At 40.8% G+C, this 18,624-nt stretch overlaps 1 protein-coding gene across 2 annotated transcripts in view; it reads right to left on the bottom strand.

Annotated features, from left to right (window-relative positions):
- The window catches only part of PDE4B (phosphodiesterase 4B), a 564,992-nt gene extending 549,569 nt beyond the window's left edge, over positions 1-15,423 (bottom strand). The window contains exon 1 of one of the 2 annotated variants that reach the window (XM_074334882.1): positions 15,271-15,423. The gene's annotated coding sequence lies outside the window, so the exon portion shown is untranslated. The remainder of the gene's footprint in view (positions 1-15,270) is intronic. The other variant, XM_074334883.1, reaches the window with a different exon arrangement.
- Positions 15,424-18,624: the final 3,201 nt, after the last annotated feature.

The raw sequence follows: 18,624 nt of genomic DNA, 5'->3' as shown, positions 1-18,624 counted from the left end.
CACACACTAAAAATAAAAAGACTGAGGGGAAAAATGAAGCTGGGCAGATCTCGCAAAACCTGTGAAGCATTGCAATCAGAGCACTAATAAAAGCAATAGCTGTAATCTCAGGAGGTAACTCACGACGATCTAAGCAGGATACTCAGCATAGTTGAAAGCTGCTTCAGGGAGTATTTTAAAAGCATAAACTTGTAGAGTGGAGATGTTATTCTGTAGGAGCCAAGAAAATGCAGATAGAAGCAGAGCTCTGAGCCACGGGGCCGCAGTGAACACAGACAGAGAGGGACAAATATGAGTACTTGCCATGAGCCTAGAGCCTGTGCAAGGCTGGGCTACCCAGGAAAGGAGACTCAGGTCAGGCTCTCATTTTAAATATTCTTAAAATACAGCGTTAGGGCCCCAGCCTAAAACATAGTTGGGCTAAAAGCCCAATCATTTTCTGATTTTATTTGGAATTCTGATTTTATTTGGTCAATACTGGGTAGAAGTTTCTAATTTTACTCCTGTTCCACCAATTTCCTTTGCCAGAGAAAAACGTGTTTGAATCAACCCAACTTCATCACACGGAAATCATTTTCCAATCACGTGTGAGTTAACTGGTGTCACAGAAACACGTACCGTGGCAGAACAAACTATATCAATATTATAGTGTTTTGTGAACAGTAAATAGGAAAGCCCATGAAAAGTGTTCAGCAGAATACTGGGCCCCTACGAAGATATTAACATTAGAGCTGCTGTTCTTATGCCCTCACCATCATGCTCAACTGCTTTCTGTCATGCAACCTAAGCTCCATCCTTTCTAAACTAGTTGTAGTATCACCTGCCATGTATTCTTGCCGTTCCAGGCATCTGCAAGGCTGTTGCCTCTGTCTAAAATGTTCAACAATCCCCTGGCCCCCACCCTCACCCATTCCTTATCTGCCCTTAGCCTCATACTCTCTGCCTAGACTCCCAGAGAGCTCTGGGCATCCCCCTAGAGCACTTATTACACTGTTGGCTGTCTCTCCAACAAGACCTGGAGCTGCCGGAGAGCAGGCACTGTCTTACTTGTCTCTATAGCCTCAGTGTCTATTATAGTGCCTAGAACATAATACCGTGTTTCCCCAAAAATAAGACCTAGCCGGACAGTCAGCTCTAATGTGTCTTTTGGAGCAAAAATTAATATCAGAACCGGTCTTATTATACTATAAGACTAGGTCTTTAATATAATATAATATAATACCAGGTCTTATATTAATTTTTGCTCCAAAAGATGCATTAGAGCTGATTGTCTGGCTAGGTCTTATTTTCGGGGAATCTGGCTGCTGACTAGCTTATAAGGAGGGGAGCAGTAGACCCTATGCCTGGGATTGGATTGTGGAGGGGCTCATATGTCCAACTATGGAATTCTGATTTATTTAGTCAATACTGGGTAACTTGTCAATGTTTTTGGCAGAATAGTCAAAACTGGCCCTCAAATGGATGAAAGCAGCATCTCTAAGTCAGATGGACCGGACAAGGGCAGACTGTGAGCAGGATACTTCAGGATGCTAGTGCTATGGGGTAAGCAGAGGCAATGGGATGAGACAGGGAAACCACAGTGGGAAGGAGAGAAGGGAGAGACATCCAGGAGACAGAATCTTCAGGACTGGGCCATTGTTTAAATGGTGGAAAACGTGAAAAGTAACTCTCAGATTTTATGCTTAGGTTTCTGGAAAGATGACGGCCCTGTTTGCAGAAAGAGGAGGAAAAGAAAGAGTTTATCAGGAGTAAGGAGAAGTTGAGTTTGATTTCACTCATGTGGTAATTCATTTGCTAGTGGGGGTACGGGGAGCCTAGAGTTTAGCTCCTCTCATCTCAGGTTAAACTATGTAGGTTAATAAGTCTTAAACTTTGACAAGCACAAACCTCTCCAGTGACAAAAAAAAAAGTCCTTGTGGTCCCCTTTCGCTCCTTTGGCTTAATACTGAATGAATAATGTCTGTTTCTAGCTAGACACTTGCTTATGATCATTTCACGTGGCAATGGAAAAACAAGTTGGAGTGAGGATGGGACAATTATGGTGAGCGGGAAGGGCTAGGGACAGAGGTGCTGGCAGGAGATCATGGGTGAAAAAGGAATGGAAACAGGTGGGGACTAGAGGCCAATGCCAGGTCTCTGGACTCCAGCGCCAGCAGCGTGCCATCCAGCCAAGCTAGTGATGGCTTTAGGGAAGACTCTGACCTTTGTCTTCAAAGTGCCTATGTGAGTGAGCGGCAATGATGAAACAGAGCTGCCCTTTTGTTTTCTGCTTTCACATCTCCTGCCTGGGAGACTTGCATCCATCCCACCCACAGCAAACAAAGCCCTGGGTCCACAGGTCTCTCATTAAGAAACATTCTTTTTTTTTTTAAGTTAAAAAATATTATGCCAGTAATAAATGCAAACTGTAGAAAAAACTAGAAAATGCAGTAAGGGAAGAAACGATCACATCACTCTCAGATAAGTACTGTTGATATTTGGTCTTTAACAGAAATTTTATACTCTTTGTATATGTGTGAATAATATAGTCACACGTATTTCTTACGGTTTCCCCCAGATTTCGGGTGGAAAATTAATGGGCAGTCATCTAACGTGCTTAGTGGATGGTTTCCAGTCCACTGCACAATTTGGAGTCTGAGTCCCCTGCTGACAACAATCCACCTAGTTGGAGCCCTGGCATAACTAGGTCCCCTGCCTCCAGGCTTTCTACTGGCCCACAAACCCCTGAAGAAGAGGCTCTCTCTTGCATAAGTCCACGAGCTGATATTTTTAGCCCTAAGAGTCCTAAACACTAGTGAGAAGGCCCCATCTCCTTGGGACTATTTCGGACTCTAAGTGTACTCTAACCAGAAGGGCTGCACGGGCCAGCCATTGGGTGGGGGCTCTGGTGAAGGGAGATGAAGGAACTCTTATTTGGAAAACGCCCACTGTGCCCGCCAGTCGGCACTGCTGAGCCGTCCAGAAGAACCATCCGCTATATCAAAGGTTCGGAGGACCCAGGGGAGAAGCATCTGTCTGCATCCTGTTTGAAGCCTGGAACTTCAGATTGGAGGCAGAGGCCCTCCACTCAGAACTTCTCCGAGACGCCTAAAAAAAAATAGAAACAAGCCAAGGGTCTCAAAACAAGCTCCTTGAGAAGGACTGCAGGTGACGCTGTAATCTCACTCTGCAGGGCAGAGCTGGCAAAATCCAAGAGCACGGACCAAGTGTGAAGCTTCATTCTGCCTTCCCATGGATGACCAGCAGGTGGCAGAAGAGCACAACACAAATCAGGAGGACTGTTAGCAGGATCTGGGAACCACAGAACTTAAAACCAGCCTACCTTTTTTTTTAATTAATTAATTGAAACTTTTTTTTTTTTTTTTAACTTCATGGATAACTTAACGAGTCCTACCCCAAGTGAGAAGCCCATGATTGTTTCCTAACCCTTTGGAGATTTGGAGTCTACGAATCCTCTGTCTTCACCCACTGCAATTCCAGTTTCCACACTCCAAGTTAGATCTCTGCTACAAGAAGCTCACCATCTGACAAACTGGGTTTTGATGTTTATATGCCTTCAGGCCTGGACTTCTTTCCTTACTCGGCAGCTTACTAGTTCTGAGTTATTGGAAAAGTGACTAAGCCCCCATTTTCTCTCTGGGGATATTAACCATTATGAGAATTATTTAGGCAAAAGTAATAATGGGTTTGCTTTGTTTCCAGCACTGTTCTAGGTATTAAGGATATAGAATTGAAAGAACAATTCCAAGTCCTCTTGAAGCTTATAAGCTTATATTTCAGTAATATACAGGCAATAAAATAGTAAGCAAAATAAACATTAATATAACGTTAGTTAGAGAATTGTTTTATTTCAAAAAGAAAGACTTGAAAAGGCACAACTTTAGATAATTTGGTTTTGGATGGTCTCTTTAAGGTGAGGAAGTCAAATTGAGCAGAGAACTGCCTGAAGTGAGGCAGTAACCCCTGCAAAAATGTGGGAGAATAGCCTTTCAAGTTGCCAAGTACTAAGTGAGAAGTAGGTCTGTAATGTTTTGATAATCAGATTCTAATATGTTCTTATCCAGATAAATTTATTTGACCTCTTGACAAGGATTTTGGTGGGTCCTCCTGATTTGTGGGTTTCTTTATCGTCCTTCTCTTTTTAGGAGGAGCAAGAAAATACTAGTATAGCCCATTTTAACATTTATATTAGGTTGGTGCAAAAGTAATTGCGGTTTAAAAGGTTAAAAATAATTGCAAAAACCTCAACTACTTTTGCAGTAATACATTACTGCCATGCCATGTTGGAAGAAATGTAACTTTTTTATTTCTACAAAACACTAAACTTACTTACGAATCTCCTTTTCTGCTGAGAGGAGACTAAGAAATCTCCCTTCCTTTCCTTGTCTATTCTCCCCTCTTTTCCATACCTCTCCTTGCCTCAGACATCTACCCTGTCTGGACTGCATCAACAGGCCCTTCTTGTCTGGTTGGTTTTGTCTAATTGAAGCTCTGGGAGGAAATGGGAGGGAGGTGTGAAGAGGGAGGTTGAGGTAGTTATTCCCTTGGCTCTCTCCCTGTCCAAAGATGAAAGGTCTCCAGCTTTCTGTGTCCCTCAACTGAAGCTTACTGCTCCTCTCAAAGTGGCTGACTCTTTCTCTCATTATGTCCTCTGGTAGGAGCTCCGTCCCCTCATCTTTTGGGGCCTGCAGATGGTATAGTTTGGCTGTTACTTCCTTTTGTAAAAGGAATCCATAGAGGCATAGGTAAGTTGGAATGGATCTATTACATGCGACCTGTTCAGCCATCTTGTCACATTCCCTTCACAATTAAGAAATGTCTTCATGAAGAGGCACCTGCAGCCTTGAAGGGCTCTGTGGTGGCTGTTCCCGAGGCTGGACATGACGGTGCAGTATGACACAATGGAACTGGGTTCCTGACTTCAATGGGAAGACTAGGATATTGGCATGGTAGAGGCCAGGTGGTGACGTGTAAGAATCAGTGATAAGTTGGCACACATACCACTGTGAGCCACAGGAAGTTAATCAGAATGTTTTAAAGTAGCTTTAAACTACCGAAAGAGGAAAGAAGACAGCTAGAAAAATTAAGAAAAGAATGAAAACTAAAGCATGACAATCTGTGTCTTGCTCATTGAATTTGAGGGGAAATCTGTGTATATTTCATGCAGTCATCTACTTGGTTCGGGTGGGAGCTGTCACCCTCTGGGAGACCATCAGTTTGTAGAAGATCCCTAAGAATCCCCGCTTGTGATCTGGTAGGAGCACAACTGCAGCTCTCAGGTCTCTGATGGTGGCAGTTAGCTCTGCAGTTGTCCCTAGGGCTGTGGCAGCTCAAGGACTTCACTTGGCCTTTCCTACGATAATAGCTCTCACTCTTTGGGTCAGAGAACAAATGTAGTGATTCTGCCAGTTACAAAGAAAGCCTATTCCCACTATATAATCTGGGACTGGGAAAAGAAACTCAAGATAAATCTGAGGCTCAGGCCATTTATCACTGATCTTCATAAAGTCGAACCCGTGGTACAGTGGTGTTTCTGATCTCTGCAAGTCATTGTAAAGTCAGAGTTAGTATCTAATAACCCCTGGGAGAATGTATTTCACTATCCACAGTGCATATTAATTGAGTAAATGGCTGCAGTTGCTCTCCGTTGAAGGTCTTTGGTTTTATAAACTGACTTAGTTCTAGGAACTTGCTAAAAAGCTGTGAATTTCTACTATGGGTTCTCATGTCTTCTCAGCAAACCCCCAATTTTTCTTTCTATGTGACAAGAAACACCTTTCTAGGTTGCCCATCTATTCTATTTCTGGTGATCAATTAACCATTACCTCAGATCCCTGTGGTTAAGCCAGTCGGGTAATTCTGTATTCCTAGTTAGCAGGTGTGATGTCACAGAATAGGTAAGAAGTTTCCTTGGTTAAAGGTCTGAGAGTGAGACCAGGTATGGGCTGGAACATGAGAAATATCTGAGGATTATTAGAGATACCCACCATTGGAATTTGTTGATTTAGAGGGAGAGGTTATGAATTTGTGGAAGGTTTAAGCTTTACATTGTAGGCTCTTGTATAGGCTATAGGTTGTGGAGATCAGTTGATGCCTATTGTAGTGCCTATATCAATCAAAAATTTGCAAGGTTATCCTTTAATATATAGATAAATTTCTTCTTGTGAGTTAGTCAACATTTTTATTATTTAATACAGTCAGTTTACCCACATGCTTACTAATTCTTTTGCTGAAAAAGACATCTTGGGTCTCACTTTGTCCTTCTGGGTTCCATTTCTTTCTCATTGATAACATCCAGTGGTTCTTTCAGCAAAGGTCTATCAGTGGTGAATTCCCAGTGCACTGTTATTTTCTCTCATGACTTCCCAGGTATTATTCTATCCTGGCTTCTACTCTTGCTTTTGAAAAGTCTATTTAGAGTTTAATTATTCTTTCTTTGTAGAGTGTCATTTGTTTATGATTTCTCTTAATATCTTTTTTCTTTGTGTTTATAGTTTGAAAGTTTCATAATATGTCTGGGTACGGATTTCGTTTTATTCACAATTTGGGCTTATGATTCTTGGACCTTAACATTCATGTTTTTCACTAATTTGGGATTAACATTACATGTCTGTAAGGAATTTTTATTTTAGAAAACTAATTTCCTCGATTGTGCTGTTTTAGAGTCATATATTTTTCTGGCTTTAGGTGTGTATACTGTGTTTCCCCGAAAACAAGACCTAACCAGAAAATAAGCCCTAGCATGATTTTTCAGGATGACATCCCCTGAATGCATAAGCCCTAATGCGTCTTTTAGAGCAAAACTTAATATAAGACCAGGTCTTATTTTCAGGGAAACACGGTATTTCTGGTGAAGCTAAGGGTGCTCCATCTGTCCTGTATCTCTTAAATGTCCAGGTAATATTCAGCATGAATCCCTTCCTTCCTTCCAAGCCTGATTTTTCTCTCTAAACATTTTCTCTCTCTTCTACTATGCTATACTCCTTACAGTCATAACAGCTCTATTAATTCCCTTATTCTCCCGCACTCTTTGCCTCCACTTCTGCTGAGCTATTGAATCCAGCTATGTATCTCAACTGGGAGCAGTTTCTCTGCCCAATCTTCATGACCTGAGTGTGCAGGCCAGGTAGCCTTGTACCAGACTATGCTGGGCACATATTGCTGAAGTTGTTGAAAGGGGAATTAAAGAAATTCGAGTCAATCTGCAACAAGAACTCTAATGGGTCACTTGCCCTGGAGAAAATAATGAACATATCTCACTCTAGTGCCTTCTACTGAAGATCAAATACCTCCAAGCTCAGAAAAAAACAGCCACCTCCTGTGTACCTTTCATCAATTTCACCAAGATTTCATTTCTTTTCAGAATTTTCCTATTCAAATGGCCCTCATTTGTTAGCTATGAATCAACCCTTCCTCTGATGTTTGGACAAAAACCTTATCAAGTGTGAGTGCTAAATGCATCTGGGTCAACTGTGTGCTTGGAAAAAACAGAAAGGGATTGTAGTAAGTAGAATATTAAGATGGTCTGCCATGATTCCTGCCCCCTGGTATCCATGCCTTTGTAAATTCCCTTCCCCTTGAGTGTTGGTAGGACCCGTACCTTGCTTTTAATCAATATAATATGGCAAAGGTGGAGGAATTTTTAAAATGTAATTAAGGTCTCTAATCAGTTGAATTTCAATCCTGGGTGGGCCTCACCTAATAAGTGAGCTCTTTACAAGAGGGTCTAGGGGTGAACAACCCACAGTAGCAGAATATCCCTCTCTCCCTTGCTGGCTTTGGAGAAACAAGCTGCCATGAATTCTACAGCTGAGAAGAAATAAACTCTGCTAACAATCATTTGAGCTTAGAAGAGGACCTCGAAACACAGATGTGACTGCAGCCCGGTGAATGCCTTGACTGCAACTTTGTGAGACCCTGCGAGGAGGAGCCAGCTAAGCCATTCCAAGACTGCTGACCTGCGGAAACGATGAGGTAATAAAGTGTGCTGTTTTAAGCGACTAAATTTATGATGATTCATTACACAGCAATAAAAACAAATACAGAGGCCCTTAGCTCGTATCATACAAAAACAAAACAAAAGACTAAGTCTAGATGTATTGTAAAAATAAATAAAATAATATTTTTATAATCCTAGGGTAGGTTAAATTTTTTGAAACAGGACTCAAAACACTGCTCACCACAAAGAAACATAATATTATACTGTATTATAATTATGCATTTCTGCTCATCAAAAACTTTCATTAAGAGAGTAGAAAAGCAAGCCACTGAGTGGTAAACTATGTTTGCAATTCATATATCTGACAAGGACTCCTATCTAGAATATACAAAAAAATTTTACAAATCAATTGAAAACAAAAGCAAACAAACAAGTAAAAAAATGGGTGAAACATTTAATCAAGTACTTTTTAAAAATGGAGATCTGAATAACAGAAACATATATGAAAAGCTGTTTCATTTCGCATCAGAGAAATGCAAAACAACGGTCCACCATACTATTTTACATTCACCCAAATGCCTGAAATAAGCAGACAATTGCCATCATCTAGTGAGAGATCATGAAATCCTGGACTAGAATGATAGACAGGGGGTTGAACACTGTGGATAGGCTTAGGGGATGCTCAGGAGAGAGAAGTAGTAGGATGTGGTGACACACTAGGCGTGATAAGCAAGCGAGATGGTGGAGTCACAGTCCCTGGCCAAGTGCCAAACCTTTAAAGCAAAGGGTCGAAAGGCCCTGCAGCAGAAAGCTGGACATCAGGCCATGTGGGGATTTTAGAGAAATCCAGCGCAGTTTCACAAAAAAAGTATTTATCCATCAGAGATTCAAAAATTTTCACTGACAGCCTTCCCATGAAATGACAGGGCCTTGAAATACCAGGCTTTGAGGCTGTGACAAAATACTTACTAAAAACATTTTCATTAGAAAAGGCCATCGTGTTCATTTGATGTCCTTTTATATCTTATATGAGTATATGGATAAATATAGATAGCTAGGTCTTGCTTTAAAATATACGTGTGTCTACTTATAGATATATACATAGAGAGACGTAGATTTCTCTTCAGCACATATCCCAGTGTTGTCAATAGAGTCTACAATTTCACCTGTCAATACCTCTACCTCCACCTACATCAAGCTGTTGATAGTTCCCACCAGTTTTAACCCCAGGAAACTCCTTTTCCAGAGGTTTAACTCCCTATTGTGGCTATCGCACATTTGTTGCACGTGGCCCTGATTCAACGCCCATTAAGTGTGGCTGCAGGAGAGCTCTTGAAATTCAGATCAGTGCAGCATAAGAACCCAGAGTCAAACAGAAAAAAATACAAGTGAGAGTGAAAAATGCCCCTTTTTAACTTTATTGTTAAGATCGATAATCTCTGTAAAGAGAAATATTGGTAAAGAAACATGGTCTTAGAAATTTGGAGTTGAAAGGCACCTCAGAAATTAAGTAAAGCAAGCTTCTCATTTAACAGTTAAGGAAATTGGAGACCAGAGTGGGAAGGATCTACTAAGGTCACAAAATCACTAAGGACAAAAACAGACTGCAAATCTAGTCTGTCTAGAAATCCTCAAAACAGACCATTTTATCAGGATGCAAAAGAGAAGACTTTCAGGAAAGTTTTGCTGGACATGTCAGCCAAACAACCGCCAACAGCATTCAATGTAACTCTTTTTGTATTGAGTTCTATTTTGTGAGAAGGAATCTGAATATTCCTCTTATATCAAATTTCCTAAAATTTTCAGGGAGAATTTCAAGGAATTCAACAATGTTGGCTGGACCCTCTTATGTAGATTAAGTTTTCTTTATCTGTATCTTGTCTCAGGGTCAATAGTTACTGCTTGAGGTGCAGTGTGCTATATCAGGAATTTCTAACGGTGTAAATGGCATCCATTATTTCTAAAGAAGAAAAAATATATGTTAAATATTCTTTGGTTTTATTGGGTTAAAGATCTGTATCATCTTTAAGTTTGTGAGTTTCCTTCAACCTGAGGATTGATCTTTCTTTTTCAGTTTAGTAGGATTTGTTCTCTAATACCAGAAACAGAAGAACCATCTTTCCTCCTTCTGCAAATCAATCACATTGTGTTGCTATTTTTGTGATAACAGTCACCCCACTCTGAAGTCAGTTCCTTTTTCTTTCCATCAGTTGAGATGCTTTTAGCTATAAGTAGAACTCCCAATTAAAATGACTTAAACTATAGGAAAAAAATATGTCCTCTCTTAGGAGTTCAGAAGTAGGCAGCTACAGGATTGATTCAGCAGTAAAATACCATTTTTAAGGACCAAATCTTTTCCATTTTTCTCCTTTGCCTTCCTGATCATATTGGCTTAGTATTCTGGTCTTGGTATTTCTGATACTGTCATCTGTTGTTCCAGTTGATTCTCACTAAAGGGGTCCCTGTCCTTGTTTAAGTGATTTTTGTCCATGACCATATGTTCCTTGGAGTTGTGAGGTCTTCTGGATCTAGGTTGAAGGTGGGTTTCCCCAGAGACCATTTACATTTGCTTCTGTGATGTACCTTAAAGGCTCAACCAATCTGGGATTCTTAAAACTAAATATTCTGCTTGTGCTTTTCTGGACCACACAAGTAGTATGAATTCTGGCCCAAAATCTATATAAATGAAAATCTTAAAATACAAATCTGAGGGTAGGGAATCTCAAAGGAAGCCCTTTTTTCTCTTTTATTTTTTTCAACTCAGTCCAGCGCAATGGCTGAGATAGGAACATACGCCCTGCCATCTTCCTCTGCTGGGTACAATTTTATCCTGTTCACTTCTGAGGTCCTCCACTTGTGGTAAGGTCTCCCCTCTTTTTCTCCCTCTGTGTTACTCTCTCAAAACGAGGCAATAGGTCATGGAAATCAGTTGATGCCAATGTTAGCACACTCCTCTGGAAATTCCTTACTGTCCCTTCAATGTAGCAATACATTAAAATGATATTTCTAATCTAGCATTGTTTTAAGGTATGCTATGTTGAGAGAGATTTCTTTGAACATCTAGTTTACCATGTTGCTGGATAAAGAAAGCTTTTATCCAGTTATTTTTGAGAAAAGCTTTTATTTTGGAAAGCTTTTATCCAGTTATTTTTGAGAAGCAGATACTTAAATACAAATAATAGCTATTTGCTACTAGACAGTGTTTTCAGGTGATACAATAGGAGAATATGTTGATGTTCTTTAAAGCACACCATGATTTCCAGATGTTCTATACCTGAACACATTTGAAAATGACTAGTGCATTAAAGAGACAAAAATGAAAGTAACAATTATTATCAGGAGGGCTAGTCCTTTATAGGATGACCATATATTTTGTTGTCAAAACTGGGACACCTATGACAGTGAAAGGGGTTATTATTTATACATAAAGGAAAACTTGGCCAGCCGCAATCAGACAGATAATCACCCTATTTATAACCCTATATCTAAAGTATAAATTTAAAGTACCTACTACATTTCTATTCTCTAGTGTCAAAGGTGGATTCTGGGAAGAATTTAATAGTACAGACATGATATGAATTATTTATCTCAATTATTATTTAAGAAGATACAAGTAAAATTTTTCTCCCCAACTTTTTAAATTGATGGATAATCTTGGATAACTAAATATTATAGTGACAAAGAGAGGAGGTCCCAGATGGTGTATCAGGTAAATGCTATGCCTGCTGCCTGCCTGTAATCAAAATTACAACTACATTATAGAACAATCAACCTCAAGAATCATCTAAAGACTAGCCAAACAGAACCCCTATAACTAAGGATTTAAAGAAAAGGCCATATCGAGACCAGTAGGAAGGGTAGAGATGTGAAATGGACTGACCCCAAACCCATAGGTAGTGGTTAAATACTGGGAGGGACATCTCAGTGGCAGAGGTACCCTCTGAGAGGAAGGGTCCCAGCCTCACACTGGGCTCCCCAGTCCAGATGTCCTGTGCTTGGAAGAGGAGGCCCCACAACATCTGGCAATAAAAAGCAACAAGGACTCTTTCCATCCTGGTGAGACAGAAGGCGGCTAGAAACCCAGACATCATCTTAAATGGCTCATACATAGACTCACTCGCTTGCAAATGCTCACCTGGGCTACGGTGGAGGGGCGGCAACTCGAGAGGTGCTAGAGGCATACAGGAAAAGACAGCTGGGTGGCTTCATGGTGAGGGCTTTGTCCCTGTGTGGAGCCTACTTCATGTGTAGCCTACAGGAGGGCACCGTCTTTTCTGTATTGAACCTCCCCCAAAGGGCCAAATCTGAGACTGAATTGGTCTGGGAAAACCCACATGTGCGCATCACCTTGGTAATGCCCTGGGTCCCTGCCCCACCCAGCTAGTGCTGCATTGCTGAGGGCACTCCTGGTTCCTGAGCAGCCAGCCCTGCCCCACAAGCTTCAAAAGCTTTTTACAGCAGCAGACAGCCTGCAGCAGCCTGGGGAAATCTCAGTGGTGGGCAGTTAGCCACAACTTAAGCTATATTCTCTCTTAGGTGGCTCTTGGGGATCTATGGAGATGAGGCAAGCAGGGACTGACCATGGTGAGCCCAGGGCATTTTGCAAGGTGCTCATGGGTTTGGCGCTGGTGCAGCAGCTGAATCTGCATTGACTTTGTGAAAACTACTGGCCACACCTTGTGACTCCCTGGGACCTACCCCACCCAGCTAGTTGCTACATCACTGGGTACAATTTCAACACCGGGTTAACCAGCCTGGCCTGTGCACCTAAGAAGGCTCCTTCAACTGCTTAGCTTTATGGGCAGCCAGCAGGTGGCAATAGGCCTACAGGGGTCCTGGGCCTATTGCTAAGCTACCCCAGGCCCAATACTGGTGGCAGCTGGCCTCAGTTCACAGCGATGCCACCCCCACATGCCTCCAAGTCCAGTACAGGCAGCAACCAACCACATATAGCTTTGTTGCTCCCACCAGGTAGCCCCAGGCCAGTCACAGACAAGGCTGAAATTGGCCTGCACAGAAGCCTCTGCCAAGAGATACCAGAAGCCACACGCCCTGGGGCTGGCTTCAGACCATACCATAGCACGACCCACTTAGTCTCACAAATGGCACACCCAAAGGGTGGTCTCAACAGGCACAAGAGCCCACTGGTGAGAATCCCCCTCTGAGTGGTTAAGCCCCACACAGCAACTCATACACTGTGGAAATAGCCAATCCACACAGCAAGTCAGCCTGGGAGTCAATTCCACCCACTGATGCATCAAAAGCAAGCAAGGCTCAACTACAACAGGTAAATACACACAACACACACAAGGGACACTCCTGGAACACACACACACGGGTGATCAGGGAGACTGTGTCACTGAACCTCACAGGATACATGCTACATACAGCCAGCCGAGGAAGACTGAGACACATAGGAGAACTACCTAATACATAAAAGGGAACACAGAGAGTTAACCGAAATAAGGAAATAAAGAAGCATCTCCCAAATAAAAGAGCAGGAAAAACCTCCAGGAAAAAAAAAAACAAATGAAATGGAGGCAACCAACAAGCCAGAAACAGTTTAAAACACTGGTTATAAGAATGCTTGACACTCTTGCTGTGATATTTGTGTATGTTTTCCTGTGGCTTGCACTATCAAAAACAAAAATGTTTTGTATGCCATATTGTAATAAATGTTTTATGTCATCAATGCAATTAAATTCTAATTTATCTATACTTAAATCTAATTGATGCCACTTAGTATGTTTTGAGTATTTTTTGCTAAAATTCAATATAATAAATTTATTACCACATAACAAAGATTTAAAATAAAAATAATGTCATTTATGTGCAAAGCAGCTCAAAATGTTATTATTAAATGCATAACATAGTCAAAATATCAACTTTGTGTGTGTGTGAATTTTTAACACATTTTGGGGAAAAAACTTGAAATCAATTAATGTACTGAAGGGTTAAGGAACTTAGTGAGAACTTCAACAAAGGGATAGTAAGCATAAAGAAAGACATAGAAATCATGAAAAAGAACCAGTCAGAAATAAAGAATACAATAACTAAAATGAAGAATACACTAAAAAGAATCAGCAGCAGATTACACGAAGCAGAGGATGGAATCAATGATGTAGAAGATAAGGAAGCATATAACACCCAATCAGAACAACACAAAGGAATAATAATAATAATAATAATAATAGTTTAAGGGACATTTGGGACAACATCAAGCATAACAACATTCTCATTATAGGGGTACCAGAAGGAGAAGAGAGAAAGCAAGGGATTGAGAACCTATTTGAAGAACTAATCAGTGAAAACTTCCCTAACCTGGTGAGGGAAATAGACATACAAGCCCAGGAAGCACAGAGTCCCAAACAAGATGAACCCAAACAGGTCCACACCAACACATATTATAATTAAAATAGCAAAGGTTAAAGACAAAGAGAGAATCCTAAAAGCAGCAAGAAAAGGACAACTAGTTACTTACAAGGGAGCTGCCATAAGATTATCAGCTGATTTCTCAACAGAAACTTTGTAGGCCAGAAGGGAGTGGCAGAAAATATTCAAATAAAAAAAGGGGGTGTGGGGGGTTTACAACCAGGAGTACTCTACCCAGCAAGGCTATCATTTAACATTGAAGAAGAGATAAAGAGCTTACCAGAAAAGAAAAAGCTAAAGGAATTCATTATCACCAAGCCAGTATTACAAGAAATATTAAAAGGACTACTTTAAACAGAAGGAGAAAAACAAACAAAAGGATCAAAAGATGAATAATAAAATGGGAACAACTATGTACCTAATCACTTTAAATGTAAATGGATTAAGTGTTCCAATCAAAAGACATAGGGTACCTGAATGGATAAGAAAACAAGACCCATGCTAGAAATTGAATGGGAGATCCAAGATGGTGGAGTAAATAAACACTGTGCCTGCTTCCTTCTGTGAACACATTAAAATTACACCTAAATTATAGGAAAATCAACCTGGAGAACAAGCTGATGTCTAGCTGCACAGAATTTTTATAACTAAAGATATAAAGAAGAAGCCACATCGAGATTGGTGGGAGGGATGGAGACTCTCAAACCTCTGTGTGGTGGTTGAGAACCAGGAGAGATATCTCAGCCATGGAGGTTCCCCCAGGAAGAGCAAGGAACCACAGCCCCACACCCGACTATCCAGGCCGGAGTACTGGTGCTGGGAGGAGGAGCCCCAAAACATCTGGCTGTGGAAAACAGTGGGGATTCCAACCATCTTGGTGGGACTAAGGCTGCAGGAAACCCAGACGTCCGTCCTCTTAAAGGGCCAGCACACAGACTCACTCGCTCGCAGGCACTCACCTTGGGTTCCAGAGGACGGATGGTGACTTGGAGACATACAGGAGCAAGGGCAGACTGAGGTGTGTGGCTTAGGGGGAGAACAGGAGGACAGGCGGCATTTTTCCTGTGTGAGATCCTTCTCCCGTGCAGCCAGCAGACAGGCGCCATCTTTCCTGTGTTGAGCCCGCCCACACTTGGCCAAATTTGAATCTGATTGGCCTGGTGAGCTCTGCTGCTCCATCCTGCTGACTCATTCTGAACCTACCCTACCCAACTCCCCCATCACTGGAAACACTTTGTCTGTGAGCAGGCAGCCTCGCCCACATTATACTCTTTCTTAGAAAGCTATTGGAGTCTGGCAGGCCCCCAGCAGGCAGTGACTGGCCTTGTGTGCTCCGAGACTTTTGCTGAGTAGCTCCCAGCTCAAAACTGGCACCAAACCAGAATTTACATTAACCTGCCGATCACAACACTTCCCACTCCAGTGACTCCCTAAGACACTGCCTCACCCAATTTGCATACCACACAAGGCTTTATCAGTGGCTGAATTTAAGAAAGCCAGCAGGTGGCAGCAGGCCTCGCGGTGTCCTCGCTATTTGCAGAGCTACCCCAGGCCCAGTACCGGTGGCAGACATCCTCGGTTTTAGTGTGGCCTCTCCCACGCACCTCCAGGTTTAGCACAGGCAGCAGAAAACCACGGATCGCTTTGTAGCTCCTACCAGGTAGTTCCTGGCCAGTCACAAGCAGCGGCTGACCTGCGCCTGCACCAGAGCCCCTCCTATAAGAGGCCCTAGAACTAATACACTTGGAGGTTGGCTTCAGACCACAGCAGGGTACCACCCAATTTGCCCCACAAGTGGCACACACCAGGGCAGTCTCAACAGGCACCAGAGCCTGCTGGGGCAAGTCCCACTCAGTGGGGTAAGCCCCCCGCACAGCAGCGCATGAGTTGTGCATGTGGCCAAACCCCACAACCAGTCAGCCTGAGGGTCAACCCCACCAACTGACATGCCAATAGCAATCAAGGCTCAACTATAACAGCAGAGCACACAGGACCACACAAGGGACACTCCTGGAGCACCCGATTCAGGTGACCAGGGAGACAGTGCCAGGGTCCCATAGGACACCTACTACATAAGACCACCTGGCCAAGACTGGGAGACATAGCAGATCTACCTAATACATACAAACAAACACAGAGAGGCAGCCAAAGTGAGGGAATAAAGAAATACATCTCAAGTGAAAGAAAAGGAGAAAAATCCAGAAAAAGAACTAAACGAAATGGAGGTAAGCAACCTACCAGAGACAGAGTTCAAAACAATGGTTATGAGGATACTCAAGGAACTTAGTGAGAACAACAAGGAGATAGCAAGCATTAAAAAGGACATAGAAATCATAAAAATAACCAGTCAGAAGTGAAGAACACAATAACTGAAATGAAGAATGCACTAGAAGGAATCAGCAGCACACTATATATAGCATTTCAAGAGACAATTAAGAGCTACAAAAAAGAATCAAAAGGACAAGATTGCATTTGATAAGTTTAACTATAGACTTTTCATAGAAATGACATAATTGGTGACCTCAAAGATAGATGAAGCGAAAAATAATCATAACTAAACATAAAGACAAAAAAAAAAGGGGAAAAATACACATGTGGGCCTGCGCCGAAATAATTAACATGTGAATTCAAGAATCCCAGAAGGGGAGGATAAATAAAATGGGACAAAATTGATATGTGGAGAAATAATGGCTGAGCATTTTCCATATCTAGTGAAACCTGTCACCCACTGATAGAAGCTCAATGATACCAATCTGGATAATTAAAAAGAAAACCATGTTATACTCAAACTGCTACAAACCAAAGGTAAAAGGAAAAATCTTAAAAGCTAACAAACAAAAAGACAAATTACCTTAAGGGAAACAACAACTAAAATGATGGCTAACTTCTCAACTGTAACTATGGAAGCCAGAAGACAATAAAGTGACAACTTGAGATGCAGAAAAACTGCCAACTTAGAATTCTATAGGCAGCAAAAATACCTATCAAAATTGAAGGTAAAATGAAACAAAGCCTGAGAGAATCCATAACAGTTGACCCACACCCGAAAGAAAGTTCTTTAGGAGGAAGGGAAATTATCCCAGATGGAATCACAAAAATACAAGAAGGAATAAACAGCATTACAAAGGGCAAATTTAAAAGACTATTTAGTGTTTAAAGCAACAATGTAACAATGTTTTATGTGTTTGTGAAATACACAGAAATAAAATAATTGACAAAAATAGCAAAAATGGCAGGAAAGATATTGTTACTTAAATTCATTATATTTTATAGAAATGCAAACTAAAAGCACAAGAAACCAATATGCAACCATCAGAAGGGCTAAAATTCAAAAGGTTGACAATATCAATGTTGATTAGGATATGGTATATGAAGCAACAAAACTCTTCTAAATTTACTGATGGCAGTGTAAATTAGTTCAACCATTATTTGGCAGTATCTATTAAAGCTAAACTAGAACCTATAAAATGATTCAGCAATTTTATTCCTAGGTAGGTTATCAGGGGGAAATGTATAAAACTGTATTAAGTTTTACACTGATGGCTTGTATACTTTACAGTATCTAAGTTATATCTCAATTAAGAAAAACTAAGATCACATGTGTAATAAAGAATTCTAAGAAATCAATGAAATTATAATAACCCAATAGAAAATTAGGTAATGAATATGAAGGTAGAGAAGAACAAATGGCTTATAAACATGAAAATAAGATCAATGTCATTAAGTTAAAATTAAAATATCAAAAAGATACTTCAGAAAATTTGAGTTGGTTTCTTACACTTGCAACCAAGAGTCCTGACAAGTATATTTGCAAAAGTGAGCCAACATAATATTATACACGAATGCTCTCACTTCAATATTGCCCACAATATAGATTGGAAACAACATAAATATTCACCAATTGTGAACTATTACACAAATCATTGTACTTTGATACAATGGTATACTAGGCAACCATTAAAAATAATGAAGTAGGTAATTTGGGTTTATCTAGAAGTATCAACTAGATATATTAAGGGAAAGGGGTAATTTTATAACAGCAAGTGGAATACGATCTCAACGATATGAATTTTTTTTAAAGTATGTGGCATATATTAATACCAGAGGTTATTTTGGAGAATAGGAACTAAAGGAGCGGATGGAGACTTGCACTTTTTATTTTGTTTTTCTCTGTACTGTTTGAAATTTTTCCTGTGTGTATTTGTTTTATTTACATTTTTAAAATATAAATAAATAAATAAACAAACAAGAAAGAACGTATTTTGAATACCAGCCTACAGAGTGGTTAAAAACTCAAATTACTAGAAACCTAA

The sequence above is a fragment of the Rhinolophus sinicus genome, linkage group LG06 (assembly GCF_036562045.2).
Source record: "Rhinolophus sinicus isolate RSC01 linkage group LG06, ASM3656204v1, whole genome shotgun sequence".
Classification (NCBI taxonomy): Eukaryota; Metazoa; Chordata; class Mammalia; order Chiroptera; family Rhinolophidae; genus Rhinolophus; species Rhinolophus sinicus.
The sequence above is the reverse complement of the archived record's forward strand: the minus strand, read 5'-3'. Positions and strand labels throughout refer to the sequence as shown.